At 40.5% G+C, this 18,972-nt stretch overlaps 1 protein-coding gene across 5 annotated transcripts in view; it reads left to right on the top strand.

The window, feature by feature from the left end:
* UBE2H (ubiquitin conjugating enzyme E2 H) overlaps positions 1 to 18,972 on the top strand; it is a 104,187-nt gene that overhangs the window by 58,868 nt on the left and 26,347 nt on the right. The gene's annotated exons all lie outside the window — the stretch shown is intronic.

Genomic DNA, 18,972 nt, shown 5'->3' with positions numbered 1-18,972 from the left:
TTCTAATTCTGTCATTTAAAAATCCTCTTTAGATCCTCCTTTGCTTTTTGTTCACTCCAACTCTGGGTACCTAGCAGTGAAATCACCCTTTTCCGTTCTCTCCACTCCTCATCGTTTTAGCCCCCTGAGCAGCTGAAGAAAGTAGAGTAGGAGCCTCAGTGGGATTGTATAAAGAGGTACTTTTTCTTCACCTTCATCTTCTTTCTGCCCTAATTGGTGATATTATTAACCCAGCACCCCCGTTAAGGCACTTAGTGACAATTTAGGCGTTTTAGCATCAGATGCTAAAGATGTTATCGGATTGAAGGTTGACACTTTTTTTTTAAGTTATTTATTTTGAGAGAGAGAGAGAGAGAGAGAGAGAGAGAGAGAGAGAGACTGACTGTATAAGTGGGGGAGGGTCAGAGAGAGGCGGAGAGAGAGAATCCCAAGCAGGCTCCACACTGTTATCGCAGAGCCCAATGTAGGGCTTGAACTCATGAACCGTGATATCATGACCTGAGCCGAAATCAAGAGTCGGACGCTTAACTGACTGAGCCACCTGGGTGCCCTGAAGGTTGATGCTTGTAAAAATTTTGAGATTGTGTAATGGTAGTAACTCAGCTAATTTAACCTAGGCTTTAAAATTTTCATTCTAAAGATGATTTTGAAATATTATATAATATTGACCAATTTTAGGAAAGAAGAAAAAAATAAAATTGGAATATATTATGCATTTTTTGACAGTCACACTGATCCTCATGTTCAGATTGCCAGAGTTCATACATCTTGCTACTGCTATGGGCTTGTTTCTGGAAGTAATGCTAGGTCTCTTGGAGTTTAGATACCACACACCGTACCCACCCTTCAACAAAAGTTTTCTTTCTCCGCCCCCCTCCCCCAAAGAGGTGGACCAAAGACATCCTAAGCTTTATGTTTTGATTCTAGGCCCCCACCTTTCTGTCTAGGATAAGTAATGTGAAAAAGATAGGATCGTTACAGACTAATTTTCATTCAAATGCAACGGCTTCTCCCACACCATCTAGCTACTTCCTGCTCTCAAGCTTTGTGCCTTAAAAACACTACAGAGCACCTATAACTCCTTCTTAGGCTGGGAACTCTCGGTGTTCATTTTAAGGATAAATTGGTGATTTCCTTTTAGGGTCTCTGGGCTGATTTTTCTAAACTCAGGGAGGGAGAAGATACTTTATGAATGATTGAATTGGAAATTTCCCTCTTGCTACAAGGGCCTCTGAGGTGTAGGGTTCTCAGATGGTGAAATAGGAAGGGAGCTGTGAGGTGTTGCATTTTTGAGATAATCCCCAAGTATATCTGATTTAATGCCTGTATAGTTGGGGCAGCACCCCTTCCTAGTTCCATCCCAGGGAGATGGAATGTGGTGTTACTCAGTTTGGGAGGGCTTTTCTTTCACGCTGTGGTTGCCTGTCCCCCATTCATCTCTTCTTTTGATACAGGCATCTGAACTTGGGTGTAGTTGAGCGGTATGATCTTCAAATCTTTACATGTGGAATGTCCACACCATATAAATTCATTCAGATATATTTCATAAGTGTCTGTTTGCTTAAAGACTAAAAGCATGCTGGATATAGTTTTGAGCCCTAAATTCCTAGTTAGAAAGAAAATAGTATAGCTGTTTAACAGGCAACTATAGAAAACAATTACATATCCTGTAGAAATGTAGTTATTTCTGAAACCTTATCTTATTTTTCCAGATAATCTGTTTCATCATAACTTTCAAAGTAAAAATGTCTTAACTTGGCCTGGTTTGTTTATTAACTAATGACGCAATAGAAGCCTATGTACTTTCTTAAATTAATGATGTAATATGAAATTGCTTGGGACAAATGACTAGGCTGATTTAACTTCTTCATAATTTTTCCTTTGCCTTGCTGTGCGCTTTTAGAACGTGGTAATGCTTACAGATGCGTACCATCTTCTCTTAGGGAAGTAGGTCTAGTTGAAATATTTGTACAAGCTGTGTTTGTTTCCTCCAAAGGAAGGATTGCATAAGAGAGTTATAATCAGTTGTGTGTGGTGACCCATTTTCAGGTCATCAACAATGTAATTGTTGAATTTGCCTTAAACATTTTGAGAGGTAGTAGCTCATTTAGAATAGGCGAGGTTTCCTTTTTGGGTTGTATAGATAGTTGTAGAATTATGCAGAAGGGCAAGGAGATGAGATAAACCCAGACATAAGGTTCTTTTTAAACTCTGCCTCTGTAGTATCTAGGTAGGCATACCCTTCTTCCTGAGCCAAATTTTGAGCTCTTAAATATTAAGATATGCAGGATTAAGCATCCTTAATGCTTAGATCCTGGAATGTTAAAAAAAAAAATTTATATATATATGTTTGGTATTTATTGATTTTTTTGTAAATGTTTATTTATTTTGAGAGAAAGCATGCATGCGTGTGGGTGAGGGGCAGACAGAGAGAGAGAGAGAGAGAGAGAGAGAGAGAGAGATTGAGATTGAGAGAGAATCCCAAGCAGGTTCCATGCTGTCAGTACAGAGCCTGACTGGAGTTCAGTCTCACAAACTGTCAGATCATGACCTGAGCCGAAATCAAGAATCTGACACTCAACTAGCTGAGCCACCCAGGTGCCCCAATTGGTTGATTGATTGACTGATTGATTGATTGCATAAATGCTCCATATTCTTAGTATGAATGTAAGAAGGTCCAGGTGACCAAAAATAAAGAAAAATTAAAAATGTCTGATAATCCTGTCCCTCAATGGATATCATCATTACATCCTGGTATATGTACTTTAAGACAATTTTCTATGCACATTTAAGTATATATTCAATATAATTTGACATGCTTATCTTTCAGAGTATCCTTTAAATAAATTTTAGAGAGGGGTACCTGGGTGGCTCAGTCGGTTGAGCGTCCAACTTTGGCTCAGGTCATGATCTCACGGTTCGTGAGTTCGAGCCCCGCGTGGGGCTCTGTGCTGACAGCTCAGAGCCTGGAGCCTGCTTCGGATTCTGTGTGTCTCTCTTTCTGCTCTCTCCCCACTCATACTCTGTATCTCTCTCAAAAATAAATAAAACATTAAAAAAAATAAGTTTTGGAGAGTTTTTCAGAAGTTACATGATTGCCTGAGTTATAAGAAAAAATGTTTTTTGAAAACAATTTATATCATTATATAAGTGTTGGGTTTTTTTTTGAAAATAGCAATAAAGCTATCTCAAATTATCTTTGGAAAGAGAAGGAATATAAACAGACAATATATATAGAAGGAATATAAGCAGGTTATGAACTGACTTTTTAAATGCCATCATCTTAAGCTGGTCTTTTGGAATTTTATATTCTCTTTGAGTATCATAAGCAATGAATGATGTTTATGAAATCATCTTGATGCTTTGAGGCTGGATATAAATTTTTGAGATGGCTAAAGATCATTTAATTTCACAGAATAAGATGATGGAAAAGCTGAGTAACATCAATCGGAGTGTAAAATGATATATGATTATGAAATTGGCTTAAGAATTATGATTTTCTTGTGAACTGGCCCTAACAGCACTTTCAAAGAGAATTTATAGAACTCCTAATCAGTTGTAACATCATTGAAGTAAGTATTTGCATAGCTTTCCAGAGAGACTGCTTTGAAATAAATCATATTTGAATTAAAAAAAAATGTTTAATGTTTTATTTATTTTTGAGAGAGAGGGAGACAGAGTGTCAGCAGGGGAGGGGCAGAAAGAGAGGGAGACACAGAATCCAAAGCAGGCTCAAGGCTCTGAGCTGTCAGCACAGAGCCTGACCCCGGGATCAAACTCACAGAACGCGAGATCATGGCCTGATCGTAGTTGGACGCATAACCGACTAAGCCACCCAGGCTCAGAATCTTGAAGTTCAGATTTATTTGAAAGTTCAGACTTTTTGTATTTTTCATTCAGAAACATTCCTAGAATGCTTAGTCACCAACTATGTAGAGTTAGGAGAGTGTGCTTGATCAGTGGTGTGGATATCAGGAAAGAGCACTTCTGGCCCTCATTCTCCTTGACCATGAGACTGATACTCAACTGTTGTTCTTCTAAAAAATGACATCATGGAATTAAATGAACTCTGCATGTTTGATATTGACCAATATGCTAAATACTCAGGATAGATGGCATTCTACTAGGCAATTAGGAAGATCATGTAAGGCTCTCACTATTTAGAAGGTCAGTATAGGGGCGCCTGGGTGGCGCAGTCGGTTAAGCGTCCGACTTCAGCCAGGTCACGATCTCGCAGTCCGTGAGTTCGAGCCCCGCGTCGGGCTCTGGGCTGATGGCTCAGAGCCTGGAGCCTGTTTCCGATTCTGTGTCTCCCTCTCTCTCTGCCCCTCGCCCGTTCATGCTCTGTCTCTCTCTGTCCCAAAAATTTAAAAAAAAAAAAAAAAAATCAGTATAAATAAAATGTTGCATAGACTTTAGTGACAACACTTGATTGCTTTTTAGGAGAGGTGTGGGTTAGTGGCTGAGAGAGAGTGTATGGAAAAGATAGGCTTTTACAAGAAAGGTGAGGTTTTTTTTTGAGAATACAGTTTTTACAGAGCTTCAGAGATGTGTAGGTGTGCATAAGGAGTTTAGAACACTGTTTCAAAACCCCACGTAATCCCCAGTCCATGAAGATTTTGGTTTTTTTGCAGAGAAGTTGCTACAGAGAGTATGCCATATTTCTCTAGATTCAGTTTCCAGCATGTGCTCATCTATTAAGAAAATGTTTTTACCAAAGGAAACAGACTTGTAGTTGATGAGGGGGTGAAATAAAGATGAGTGATGTCATTTAAAGAGGGTAAAATAGAGCAGCTTTGAATAAAAATTCAAAAGTAACCAATAAGCGTAGAGTACAAAATGGTTTTATGTCTACTCCAGAGAATGCTTATTAAAAAAGTGAGAGGGGGGCGCCTGGGTGGCTCAGTCGGTTAAGCGTCTGACTTCAGCTCGCGGTCCGTGAGTTCGAGCCCCGCGTTGGGCTCTGGGCTGATGGCTCAGAGCCTGGAGCCTGCTTCAGATTCTGTGTCTCCCTCTCTCTCTGACCCTCCCCCGTTCATGCTCTGTCTCTCTCTGTCTCAAAAATAAATAAACATTAAAAATATTAAAAAAAAAAAAAAAAGTGAGAGGGGTGCCTGGGTAGCCCAGTTGGTTAAGTGGTCAATCGTCCAAGTCTTGATTTTAGCTCAGGTCACGATCTCAAGGTCGGTTGTGAGAGAGAGCCCCATGTGCTGATAGCACAGAGTCAAACCCGCCTGGGATTCTCTCTCTCCCTTTCTCTCTACCCCCTCCCCAACTCGTTCTCTTGTGTCTGTCTGTCTGTCTGTCTCTCTCTCTCAAAATAAACTTAAAATGAGAGATACAGGACTTAACACATTGGCAGGTTAAGCATTGTTGGCAAAGGTATTATGATATAGCCAACTTAGTATATACTAATTGAAGATTTTATATTCTTTGAGTGATTTTACTTAAATTATCCTAAGATTCAGAATTGTGCACTAAAATTAATGTGTAAGTATGCAAATTACAGTGTTACTTTAAAAACTTTTACTTTAAAAAGTTTGAAGCAATCTAAATGACCCAGTAGATCATAAAGTAGTTAAATTATGGTACGTCTTAATGGACAAAATGCTTTAGTCATGACTAATGTTTTAACTCTATCTTTAAAGGAACACACAGGAAAATGGTAATCTTGTATAGCATTAACTCTAATTTTTTCCATGAAATTCCAAGTATGAATGCCAAAATATTGTTACAGTTATCCATGGCTGTAAAAGGGATTAAAAACGTTTTTGGGGGTGCCTGAGTGACTCAGTTGGTTAAGAGGCCAACTCTTGATTTAGACTCACGTCATGATCTCATGGTGTGTGAGTTTGAGCCCCACGTTGGGCTCTGCACTGACAGCATGGAGCCTGTTTGATCCCAAACAGGGATGTTCTCTTTCCTTCTCTCTCTGCCCTTCCCCCTCTCATGCTCACTCTCTCTCACTCTCTCAAAAAAAAAAAAAAACTTAAAAAAGGGATTAAAAACATTTTTCTATAACTTCTAAATAATAGTAAGTTCCTTTATACTATATATATGAATTATATATATTATATATAAGTTATTTATATATAATATATATATATTTTTTTTTATATAAGTTTTTCTTTATTTATTTTGAGAGAGAACACGCATGTGCGAGTCAGGGAAGGCCAGAGAGAGAATCCCAAGCAGGCTCTGCTCTGTCAGTGTGGAGCCCAACACGGGGCTCAAGCCCATGAACCGTGCCATCATGACCTGAGCTGAAATCAAGAGTTGGATGCATAACCAACCGAGCCACCCAGGCGCCCCTAAAAGTTTATATTTTTAAACATATGGCAAATGCATGTCTTTCAGATGTCCTGTCTGTGTCTATACTTTTTCCTGTCTTTTGTTCTAGAAAGCCATTATATCCTTGGCCAGATTTTTCACCTGGTAGCTTGCTAAGGCCCTGCTGGCCCCCAAGTTTCCACCAGTTTCCTTTCTTACTTCCTTTCAATTTTAATTATGTGTGTGTATAAGGGTTACATACCGTTCTCTCTGTTTTTCTGCTTATAATTTAGTTTATTCCATCTTGGGTACTATCTTTACACCTTTACACAAAACTCTTTTTCACTCCTTTTCTTTCTTTCCCTTTTCTCCCTTTTCTTGGGCTGCTACCTGTAACAATTCTTACCTACTTCTCTTTCCAATCTGACTCTTTCACATGTGTTTCCCCTTGCTCCATTTTTCTCCTATGAACCAAAAAAGATTCCTGTTTCATAACTCATAAATAATAACATTTTTGATAAACTTAAGCCGGGGGGGGAATTATGTCTTCTAATAAAATACAGGCATAAAATGTTAGATTTAAGTCTTTCCACCTCTAAAGGCCTTGAAAATATCATGAAGTCTCCTTCAGGATCTACAGTAGTCTCCATCACACCATAGCTACTTAAACACTAGCATTCAAGAGAAAATGAAGAATTTGGCCTTTATATTTTTAAATGATTACTGGGTAGTATGTTAATAAAACTTCATTCTACTAATTTCAGATAGAACTGTAGAGTATTTTAGAGTCTTTTGTAAATAACCTTTAATCAAGAGTCAGACGCTTAACCAACTGAGCCACCCAGGCACCCTATCGTTTGTATTTAAAAATTTTTTTTTCATTTATACTTTTTACAAATAGAACACTGTTTTAACATCCACCTAACAAGTCTAGAAACTAACTTTTGAAACACTACCTATATACATATCCATCTTAACAGTGAGGAAGACTGCCTCACAGGAGCAGGCTGCATGTACTGTGTGTCTGGATTGCAAATTTGATTATGCCAAAGCAGAGTAAGAGAAATGGTTGATTGAGAACAAGATTCTGGAGGGAGCGGTTTAATAATTTGCTTGATGTTGATAGAATGGTCAGGGAAAAAACCACACTCGTTGTGCAATGGAATTTGATGTCAGTGGGCATATAGCAAGAGCTAGCCAAACCCATATCAGTAAATGGAGACAAAAAGGAAAGGTCATGGGCAATTAACAGTAGCTGGAATACTGTATTGAGCTCTACCAGTGGCCTTTACTGCTAGGTCGGGTATCCTCTCAATAGAGTGGTTTAGATCTTCCTATTTCAAGGGAAACTAGATTAGATAACCTGTCAGAGTACTTTCTGAATCTCCCAGTCTACCATAGGTTCTTAATTAGAAGGTACTCTGATGATCAGTGCACCTTACTCTTTTTACTTTGCCAGCGGTTAAGGAAAGTGATTTAACCTTTTTCATTGTCAGAATAGCAGACACCTCTGGCATTGTAAAAATTTATTTCACTATGGCCAGAAATTACATCACAATATTTTTGGAATGGAATTTTATAATAGGGTATGACTAAAATACAGAGTTGAGAATATTTACCATTTCACTGTGTACCTTCCTAGATGGAAACATTGTATAATTACCTCCTGGGAACTAGGAGTAAGCTAAGGGAGCCAGTAAGCTAGGGGTGGACGAGGATTTGGAGTAGAGTATGTCATTTCTGAAAGGTTTGGGGGTTAGTTATTTAACAGAGGCCTGTTTGGACCACTGCATTTTCACAAACAGAATGAATTCTGAGACCAAGGAAGCAAAATTCCATCACCTCCTTTCTTCTTGGCTTTCATGACGGTGGTTTTGAATTTAGTTTCTGTCTCCAGAAGATACATAATTGCTACTATGTAGCGATCTATATCTTTTGAATTCCAGTAGAGAGAAACAAGGTTCTAGTAAGAAATTTCATAAAAGTTTTTTTTAGATAATGCTATGAGAATGTAAGCCATTGTTAAAAGCTCTCTTTTTACTGCTGTTCTGAAAATGAAGTTTTCCAGGGTGGATTTTTTTTTTTTTTTTTTTTTTTAAGAATATGTCTGGCAGCTGAAACAGAATTTACTTTTTCGGAAAACTGATACATTTTTATACCATTTTTTTCTAATCAGCTTCACAAATTTACTAGATACCAAATATGTGCAGGGCATTCATTATTCCAGGTGCTAGAGGAACAGAGGTTGAACAAATTCTTTGAGGAAAAAAATGAAGCAAAAAATTAAAATGCTGATAGCTTTATGCAGAGATTGATGTGGTGAAATTGACATATGGATATCTTAGATTAGGTGTTCAGGAAGGGTTTCTCAGACAAAGTAAACTTAAGCTTGAGGTTTAGGGTTTTTTTTTTAAATGCTTATTTATTTTTGAGAGCGTGGAAGCAGGAGAGGGGCAGAGAGAGAGGGAGACACAGAATCGGAAGCAGGCTCCAGGCTCTGAGCTGTCAGCACAGAGCCCGACACAGGGCTGGAACCCACGAAGTGCGGGATCATGACCTGGGCTGAAGTGGTCCGCCCAACCGACTGAGCCACCTGGGTGCCCCAAGCTTAAGGTTTAAATGAAAAGGAAAAAACAAAAACAAAAACAAAAAACCCCAGCCCTGATCCTCCAAGATCAGGGATGAGGACATTCTAAGCAGAAGAAATTGTGAGCAGAAAGGCCCTGAGGCAGATAGGAGCTTAGCATGCTCAAGGAAGAGAAATAAGGCTGGGAGACTGGGTGAGCAGTGAAATAAGAGAGAGGCTCCAAGTGGCATGCAGGGTCAGGTCCCACAGGGCTTTGTAGGTGAGATTAAAGGCTTGAGTTTTGGTTTTATTTTATTTTTTAGAGAATTTTTAAAAATGTATTTGTGGGGCGCCTGGGTGGCGCAGTCGGTTGAGCGTCCGACTTCAGCCAGGTCACGATCTCGCGGTCCGGGAGTTCGAGCCCCGCGTCGGGGTCTGGGCTGATGGGTCAGAGCCTGGAGCCTGTTTCCGATTCTGTGTCTCCCTCTCTCTCTGCCCCTCCCCCGTTCATGCTCTGTCTCTCTCTGTCCCCAAAAAAATAAATAAACGTTGAAAAAAATAAAAATAAAAGCCGTTTGCAATTAAAAAAAAAAATGTATTTGTAATTATTTTGAGAGAGAGAGACCAAGACAATGTGAGTGGGGGAGGGACAGATTGAGGAGGAGAGAGAGAATCCCAAGCAAGCTCCAAGCTGCCAGCACGGCGCCCGACATGGGGCTCGAACCCATGAAACCGCAAGATCATGACCTGAGCCGAAACCAAGAGTCGCACGTATAACCAACCGACTGAAACACCCACATGCCTCAGCATGAGTTTTCTTTTTAATGCAATGGAAAAATTATTGAAAGGTTTTAAGCAGGTTTTCATGATCACTGTATTGTTATAGGGGAAGAGTAGAAATACTGGTGGTTTGGAACAGGTGCCAACATTGAGAAACTCTGGTGTCTATAATCCATTGCCTTGAAGAAATTTGGCTGTGTGAAGGAGAGCACGCAAATGGCGGGCGGAGATAAAAGGAAGGTTTCAGTTTTTACTTCTGAAATGGGAGATTCTGAAGGTTGTTGATGTGCTCATTGTAGGGGCAGTTGTCTAGAAAAGAGGGAAAGCTTGGTGATGCTGGGCATCAGGATGAGGATTGAAGGCACAGTGCCTTTGAGACAGTAGGAAGACGTTAAACATTTGAATGAGCTCTTGAGGCAGGAAAAATTAGCGTGTGTGCAGGGAGGATTTTGATGGGGAGAGTGAGAGACCCTGCCCACCAGCCCCCATCCTCTCAAAATAGGCAGAGCTTTTAAGTCAAAATGAGAAAGAGAGGAGCAAAGGGGACTGGAGATTTATAGAATAATGAGGAAAATGCACAAGCCGTTGGAGAATCGGGGACGGGCTACTAGTGAAAGGAGAAAGGAAAATTATCTGTGATGTTGAATCCACAAAAGGTTATTGAGCATATTTTTTAAAGTTGGTGCATTTGCATAATGTCTTTCCTCCCTGCCAGCCCAGTAGATATAAACTCCATGAAGGCAGACCCTGGGTCTGTTCTGCTAAACATTCCTTCTCCCCACCTCAGGGCCTGGTACATGGCCTGCTCTGTACTGAGGTGGGGGAGTAAATGAATGCATCAGTGTTTAGTGACACCTTCAAGTCCAAGTACAGCGAGTATGAATGATTGGTTTCCTCCAGTTGCAGATGGGTGTTTCTGAGGAGAGAGTGCATGGGGTTTGCAGAAGGTTGCTGCAAAGCAATGATGGCAATGGGTCTTAAATCTTTTTTTTTTTTTTAACGTTTATTTATTTTTGAAAGACAGAGTGTGAGTGGGGGAGGGGCAGAGAGAAAAGGAGACCCAGAATCCAAAGCAGGTTCCAGGCTCTGAACTGTCAGCACAGAACCTGACGCGGGGCTCGAACCCATGAACTGTGAGATCATGACCTGAACTGAAGTCGGATGCTTAACCGACTGAGCCATCCAGGCGCCTCAAATCTTAAATTAAGCAAGGAGAGGAGTGAAGATAGGAGGGCTGGTAGGTGGGAAGAAAAGGGAAGGTCAGTGGATTAGAGTTCTTAGGGACTGTGGTGGATGGGGGTGGTCTGTGATTTTGGAGGTGAAGCTGTTTATAAGATGACAAATCCCAGGTATGTCCTGGGAGTGTGATGGGAGTGTGAATGAGATGTGATAGAGGAAAAGTCACTGAGAAGAAGCTTCAGGGATTGAGAAGACAGGGTGTCAGGAGTGTGATCTATGTGGGTGATAATGTCACTAAAAATGACAAGAAAGAGACTTGGACGCCAGGTGCTAAAGTTCTCAGTAATGGAAGAAGCCAGTGGTCATATCGGCCCTGTTAAATGAAAAACCTCCTGTTGGCAGTCTATAATATTTAAATTCATTGACCTTTATCTTGCTATTAGCCAGAGTAAAAATAGTAGTTGGCCTTCCCTCCCCCAGGCCACCTCTAAGGGGAACCTTGCCTTTGTACATGCTTGCTTCTGTCAGAAGATTTGTCCATTTCCTTCTAGAAGCTGGCTTATGCCAGTCTCAATTCTGCCTTTGGCAATTCGTTATTATAGAATCTTTCCATTTGCTATATAATAATTCCATCCAGCTTACTCTTTAGGTTAGTTCCTACTTTAATTATAGTAGCTGACCTTGTAGCTTTTGAGCTGGTTATTCTGACATCTTTCTGGCATTAACTCCTTTCCTCCTTTTTGGATTGTTATCGTAATGAAAACATGTATTTTTGGCTTCCTCTTTAGTTAAACTGCGATCCTTTTAAAAACAAGTAAGAGTAGTGTCTTAGTTCCCTTTGAAAACTTGTTCACCACAATTTAAGGTTTGTTCGTGTTTCTGGTGTTGGTGAAAACATAATGCTAGAAGGAACGTCAAAGATGATATCATCCAGTTGTGTCAGTTTAAGGATAGTAAAACTGAGACTCAGGAAGGTGGAGATAAATGACTGACTACTAACTAATTGCAGAGTCTGCCTTCTGGTTTCCAGTCTGGTCTTTTCCCCCCAAACCAAATGCAATTAGAATGGTCTTCTTCATGATAAATGTTAGAGTACCTGTATTTTCTATTTCCAGTGTGATGGGGTTATAGGAAGCCTGATACCCACTAATCAAAATATACTCTAATGCTCTGGACACTTCTAAAGGATTGAGGGAGGAGTAGGTAGGGGCAGATACTTTCATCTTTAGGATGAGGAGAGTGAGGTGAAATTACTTGCCCGAGCTCATGAGGCTTATAATAACGTTGAGTACTTACTGTGTGCCAGTTGCTGGTCAAATGCTATACATATACTCATTTAATCTTCATAACAGTCCTATGATGTGCAGATACCAAAATTTAACTTAGCTTTATTCATAACAAAGGCAAAGAGATTCAGTGACTCTTAACTTGCTTGAGGCTTGCAGAGTGAAACTTGGGCCGTGTGACTGGAGCCTGATCTTTTAACCACGACTTTATTTAAGAAGAGTGGCCAACTGTGTTCTATACTGCCTCTACTGAGGCAGGGAGTAATGACCATGAGAACAAAGTCCTCCAGATTCAGACAGTGTGGTTATATGAATGATCAGGAGAGTGAAAGAGACCCTGTGGAGACAGGAAAGAGCATTACAGTCTTCCACAAATGAAACTACAGGAGAGTAGATGTAAGGCTCGCAGGTTTTGGTAGGCTGCTAGGTTGGTAGCAGGGTTAGGCTGTTGAAGGATAACACTTCACCTTTTCTTAGTTATAAATGAACTTTTCTTATCCATCCAGCCCATCCCTCAGATTCCATATTATCAGAGAGAAAGGAAGAAACAGAAAAGACGACCCCTTGTTGAGTTTAGATCTCCTGAACACACACAGGATCAGTTCAGAAGTTCCCATGACACAGGGCATTGAGAGTGAGCTCCTTGCTGGGTTCCTCACCCAGGAAGAGACCGGCCCAGGTCCATCTCTCCTGAGTAGGAAAGGCTCGGCTCTCGGAAGAGGCCTCTGCCTGGGTGCAGGCGGCCACGGGCTGGGCCTGGCCGTCCGAGGTAAGATGAAAATCTCTGAGTGTGCGCTAATGCACAGAGCTGGCGGCACGGCCGTCACTGGTGAAGCCAGCGGCAGCCCCACCCCCCACCCCTTTTTTAGCTGGAACATCCCAACCCTGGTCGCCTCCTGCATGCTAGGAATGGAGATCCAAGTTACTACCCTTAAAAAATGTACAGTCCGAGATGCTGCTAGGAGCGATAAGATCCAGTCTTTAATAAATAGATTCAAAACAATTATATCTGCCTAAGAAACGAATCCATCAGGTTGATTCTGAGTGGTCTACCTTGTGTGGGCATCTATCATGAAGATGGAATATCAGAATGGCTTAATGTTTTCACTTACCCTTTTCTCACAGGGATTCATAAACTCGTAATTAAATTGCATCAGCCACAGCCGCCTTAGCCGTCTGCAGTCCCAGCTCATTTTATCCCTGGGATGGAGCTCCTCTATTTTTGCCTTCGGCGTTTTTCACCTCCTCACCTTAGGGTGGATTTACCTTGTTTCATGAGTCACTTGTCGGACCTCTCATTTCTCAAGATTATTCTGAAGGAAACTTCTGTATAGATGACTGGCCCTAGGTATTTCATTCTGTCCACACATTTGATCATTAAAAATATCCTCACAAGTAAAACAAAGGTGATTAATTTTTGCCACCCTTATTTACATATTGACCCCAGTATCTGAAGTTACTGGAAAGCGTGTACAACTTTGTACAGATCCCCTGCTGGGATTAGACACAGAAACGGGCTGAAATAAACACCGGTTTTCAGCATGACTCGGCATGATGTTATTTACTTCCTCTGCCTATTAGCCTATGGGTCAAAAGATGCGTTAGTCGGGGCGCCTGGGTGGCTCAGTTGGTTAAGCGTCCGACTTCAGCCCGGGTCACGATCTCGCAGTCCGTGAGTTCGAGCCCCGCGTCGGGCTCTGGGCTGATGGCTCAGAGCCTGGAGCCTGCTTCCGATTCTGTGTCTCCCTCTTTCTCTGCCCTTCCCCTGTTCATGCTCTGTCTCTCTCTGTCTCAAAAATAAATAAACGTTAAAAAAAAAAATTAAAAAAAAAAAGTGTTAGTCTAGAACAGTTGAGTATTGGGAGTGTCACAAGCTAAAGCGTGGCATATTTTTCCTTTTTAATAATCTCTCATTTTATGAGATAATGCAGTTTTTCACATCAACTAAGCATGATTTGGATTCCTCCTCCAGAATTATAAATCACCTCATTCCCCTCTGCTAAAAGATAGAGGACAGAGGTGGTGAGCTTTTTAGCCAAACGTTTGTTCCTGTTGCCTTCCCTTTTATAAGTGCTTGGGTCGTGCCAGAGGATAATTGTCTCAGAGATTTGAAGGAGTCGTGGATTTTATCTGGTCAAATCACTGAAATATATATATCATTAGAAAATGTCTGGTTGTGAATAAAATCTTAAATCATGTAGATTAAAAATGACTTGCTTCCGCCTATCATGTTTTCACAAAAGCAGTTTTCAAAATATGTTTTCTTAAAATATCTTCAAGCTAGTTCCTGGTTGAATGGAAACAAGTGTTGGGAAAATTCTCTTGTCGCAGACGTATTCGTTAGTGTGGTGATCGCATTGCCAAAAGGAAGGAGGACATGCCAGGGCAAACACGCTGAGTCCTGAGAATGTTCCTTCTCTGAATTCCTGGCCTGTTCTTTCTGTGTCTCCTCCCCTCCTCGTCTAGAAGTGCCATTGTTGCCATCATCATTCAGCGTGTAAAGGGCTTTGCCAGAAATACTGCCCACAGCTTGTCCAAGAGCAAATGTTAAAGGATATATACTCCGTTCTGTTTACTTACTTTGGGTATTTTTCTAACCATTGAAAATGCCTGGTATTGGAAGAGATCGTTGTAGTCTGGAGATTGTTTTTTGGGCAGAATCGGTCTGGTTAAACTTGTTCCTCAAAGGCAAAGGTATAAACTCTTTCTGCCTACTTTGGACCAGTCAGTGGATTCTGTGTCTCTTTGTGGTATTTTAGCATGTTGTTAGCTTTGTATTCTCTAGAATATTTCTGTACCTAAAAACGTGCCCTGCAGAATTAATTTCCTTTATGGACTTAACTTTAGACATTTCCTCTAAAGTCCTCTGTTGTCAGAGCTCTGGCCATTGTTATTAAATCCTAGATTTTTAGTGCTGATAGTTCCTTTATAAACAGAATAAGAATGGAGGTTTTGGAGATCATACAGTCTAGCTATTTCAGGTAAAGAAACAGGCTGAGAAGTGAAGGGACCTTCCCAAGGTCTGCAGTTAATAGCAGGGTTGGGACTAGACCTCAAGCCCCTGTTAATACTTTTCTTTTTCCAGTCTGATTTTGCCCTCTGTCTCAGAGCTCAGATGATGTTTTATACTTAGCAGGGGCACTGGGGTCTGGGCTCCAACCCATTTCTTTTTCTTCCTTCTTTCCTTCCTTCTTTCCTTCCTTCCTTCCTTGTTTATTTTTGAGAGAGAGAGAGTACGTGTGCATGAGTGGGGCGGGAGGTAGACAGAGGATCCAAAGCTCTGTGCTGATAGCAGAGAGCCCGACATGGGCCTCGAACTCACCAACTGTGAGATCATGACCTGAGCCAAAATTGGATGCTTAACCGACAGAGCCACCGAGGCACCCCCAACCCATTTGTTACTAAGAGTATGTTTACTGAGTCCTTTTTGGCCCTCCCTGTTATGTACTCTTGGATTCAACCAAGCCAGAATTTCGACTTAATTGAAAACAGTGTGGAAGCTGTATTGATTCCAAATGGGATCTCTGGGCCTTGTACCAGAAGGGAGGCACTTTAATCTTTCAGAGACCGTTTTTGGTAAACATTTAAATCTCTTTTGACTCTAGCTATTTTCTCAACTTACACCTTTGAGGTTCCCTATGACATGAAATTGTTGAAGTTCCGTTCTCACTCTTCTGACTTTCCAAAATTTCTGCATTGTGAATTTTAATAATTGAAAAAAAAAAACCTTTCAAGTTAAAAAAAAAAATTATAAATGTAGGAAACATTCTAAAGCAGAACACAGCTCACTCATTTTGCTCGGGACCTTTGTTCTGTCCCCAGCACTGATGTGCTGGTGCTGTGACCTTACTGAGCTGTTCCCTTATTAGCCCCCACCCCCTCCCCCCTGCCCGAAGATAAGGCTTGTGTTAAAAACCAACAAAAAATCTTAAGGAGGGATTGTATGTAACACCATTCTAGCATAGTCTCTGGCTTCCCACCTCACTCAGAATGGAAATCAGCATCCTTAAAAGGGCCCACAAATGCTCCTCACCTCTCTGACCTCACTTCTAGGCTTCTCCTTATTCATCACGCTTCAGCCTCACCACTCCCTTTGCTGGTCTCCTAATACTCCCTTTGCTGAGCTCCTGATGCATTTTGCACTTGGCTGTTCGTGTTATATAGACACTCTTCCCCTAGATACTGAATGATTCCTCCTTTACCTCCTTCACTCCTTCCGATTGTCCGTTTCTCCGCTTCTCCATAAGGCCCTCCCTGCCAATCCCATTTAAAATTGCAGCTCCCACCCAAGCATTCCTGTCCTGAGTCCCCTTCTCTGCTGTTCTTCCTCCATAACACTTGCCACATTCTAGCGTAGCACTTGTTTTTAAAGAGCTCTCCAGGTGATTCTTACCTGTAGCACTGGGGACCTCTGCCATACATGTTGCTTTACGAGGTGTTACTTAGGAGACATCTAGCAGAAGCAGGATTTTCAGCATCAAGAATGAATTGTGAGTTCTTTGTTGTAGCTTCAAGCCAAAATACTTTTCACATAATAGAACAAGTCTCTTGAATTAAACCATCTACTGGCTAAACATTGTTTCCCACTCATCAGAAAGGTTCTTGGCAGTTGTAATAGCAGTATTTTCCTGTATGTAACTGATCTTGAGGACCATATGTCTTATAATCTGAAGATCTTTTGATTTTTTTTTTGTATTGAACTTGTAATATTTAAACAAAAAAGTGTTTAAGATTTGAGAGAAAATAAAATAGTTGATTTTAGTGACCTTCTTCCTTAAAAATGGTTCAGCACTGGATAACCTGTGTATAATTAGGTCCGCTTTAGAATGTTTCCTACATTGGGGTGCCTGATTGGCTCAGTCGGTTAAGCGTCCGACTTTGGCTCAGGTCATAATCTCACAGTCTGTGAGTTCGAACCCTGCGTCAGGCTCTGTGCCGACAGCCCGGAGCCCAGAGCCTGCTTCGGATTCTGTGTCTCCTTCTCTCTCTGCCCCTCCTCAACTTGTGCTCTGTCTCTCTATGTCTCTCAAAAAATAAATAAATTAAAAAAAAAAGTGTTTCCTACATTTTTAATTTTTTAACATTTTTTTCTCAATTATTAAGGTTTTTTTTCAATTATTAAAATTACACAGTATAGAAATTTTGGAAATTCAGGAGAATAATAGAATGTGGGAGTCTCTCAAAGTTGACTATTGTTGACACTTGTTTGTTTCCTTCTATTTTTTACATTGCTGTGATCCCATTTCTGGTACAGGATGGGGGTGGGGGTAGTGATGTAATCTGAAAAGTGTAATGGAGAAAATATTCCCACCACAAAGAATTAAGTGCTGTTAACAGTTGTAGATGTTTGCTTCCAGTTTCCTATGTGCGGACTTTGAAAAAAAAAAAAAATACAAGTACTTTCTCTCTTTATCTCTTTTTAAAAGGAATATAGTGTTACAGATAGATTCATCTTTAATCACCATTCCCATTCTGTTCCCTGTTCCCACCATGACCTTGACCCTGCACCCTCACTGAAATAATTACTTTTTAAGTTTAGTATATATGTTGGTTCAGTACAGTTTTCTATACTTGTTACCATAGAGATATGTAGTGTTGCTTTGTTTTAGTTCATCTAAATGTTATCATGCTGTAAATTCATACAGCTTTTTTTTTCTCCCCTTAGCGATGGGTCTATCCAAGTTGATACTTACTGATCTAGTTCATTACCTTGGCTTTATCGGACTCCCAACATGTGGATATTACTACAGTTCCCCTAGTCCCTTTTGATAGGATTGCATTAGGTTTTTGGCTTTTATAAATAAAGCTGCAATGAATATCCTCATGGGTCTTCTTGAACATATTTATTAGTGTTTTTCTAGGGTCATACAGAATTTTTATCCTCTTAACATTAAGACATGAACGTTTTGTATTGGCTTAGTTTAATCTCTTCAATAAACACAGACTTCTTAAATCTAGACTTGGAAGCATCTTATTTCCTTAATGAAAAATTAATATGAAATAGTAATTGGACACAAGGCATTTCTTTTTGCATTAGAGTAATTTAAACATTGCTTGAGCTCTCTTAACAGCAGTAAGAACATGAAGCCATTCCAACACAAAAAAAATGTAAAAACAATTAAAAAAAGTAGAAACGTAGTTAGTATTAGAGTGACTAGAGCAAGTGAAGACTATGGAATACCTGGAATTTTGTATTATTAACCCCGTTTTCTAAGTCTGGAGAAGGTTGTTAGATTTTCCCAGGTAATGACCTTTGTTGGAACTCGTCCCTGAGGATCCTCCTCTGATGCCACTTCTCTGCATCTCTCCTGGTACCTTCCTCTTTCCCTCCAGCTGTGTCCGTTCTTTGTGCATATTGCACTTCCTTGTGTCTTGTCTCAGTGCTGCGCTGACGTCCAGGAGAACAGTGTACTGCCTTACTTATCTCATACCCTGAAAAAGCACAGTGCCTGACACGTAGGTGTTGACCGAATACATTGTGAATGAGGGAAAGAGAAACATACGAGGTGGGGGTGAGGGAGGGTGGGATTGAGACGGACACAATGATAGTCACTTTAGTAGGGAACTTCAGTTTATCAAAAGTATGGAATGGAATAAAGTCTTGAGATGATATGGATGATAAAATGACCGCTCTGACAGTGGACCTCTGCTTTCGCGTATTGTCATTTGCATATATACAAACTGATTCAGTCACTGGTTTTAATTAGACTAAAAACTAATTTCTCCTTGGAATTTAAACGTCAATATATATGTTAAAGTCTAGGGGCGCCTGGCCGACTCAGTCAGTAACACATGTGATTCTTGATCTCAGGGTTGTGAGTTTGAGCACCACGTTGGCTGTGGAGATTGCTTAAAAATAAACTCTTTATAAGTCCTTACTTACTTTTGTTA

Source organism: Lynx rufus, unplaced genomic scaffold (genome assembly GCF_022079265.1).
Source record: "Lynx rufus isolate CCGP_SWC_20201006 ecotype Redwood Valley unplaced genomic scaffold, mLynRuf1.p SCAF_4, whole genome shotgun sequence".
Taxonomy (NCBI): Eukaryota; Metazoa; Chordata; class Mammalia; order Carnivora; family Felidae; genus Lynx; species Lynx rufus.
Note: the sequence above shows the minus strand (reverse complement) of the source record. Positions and strands in the feature narration are given on the sequence as shown.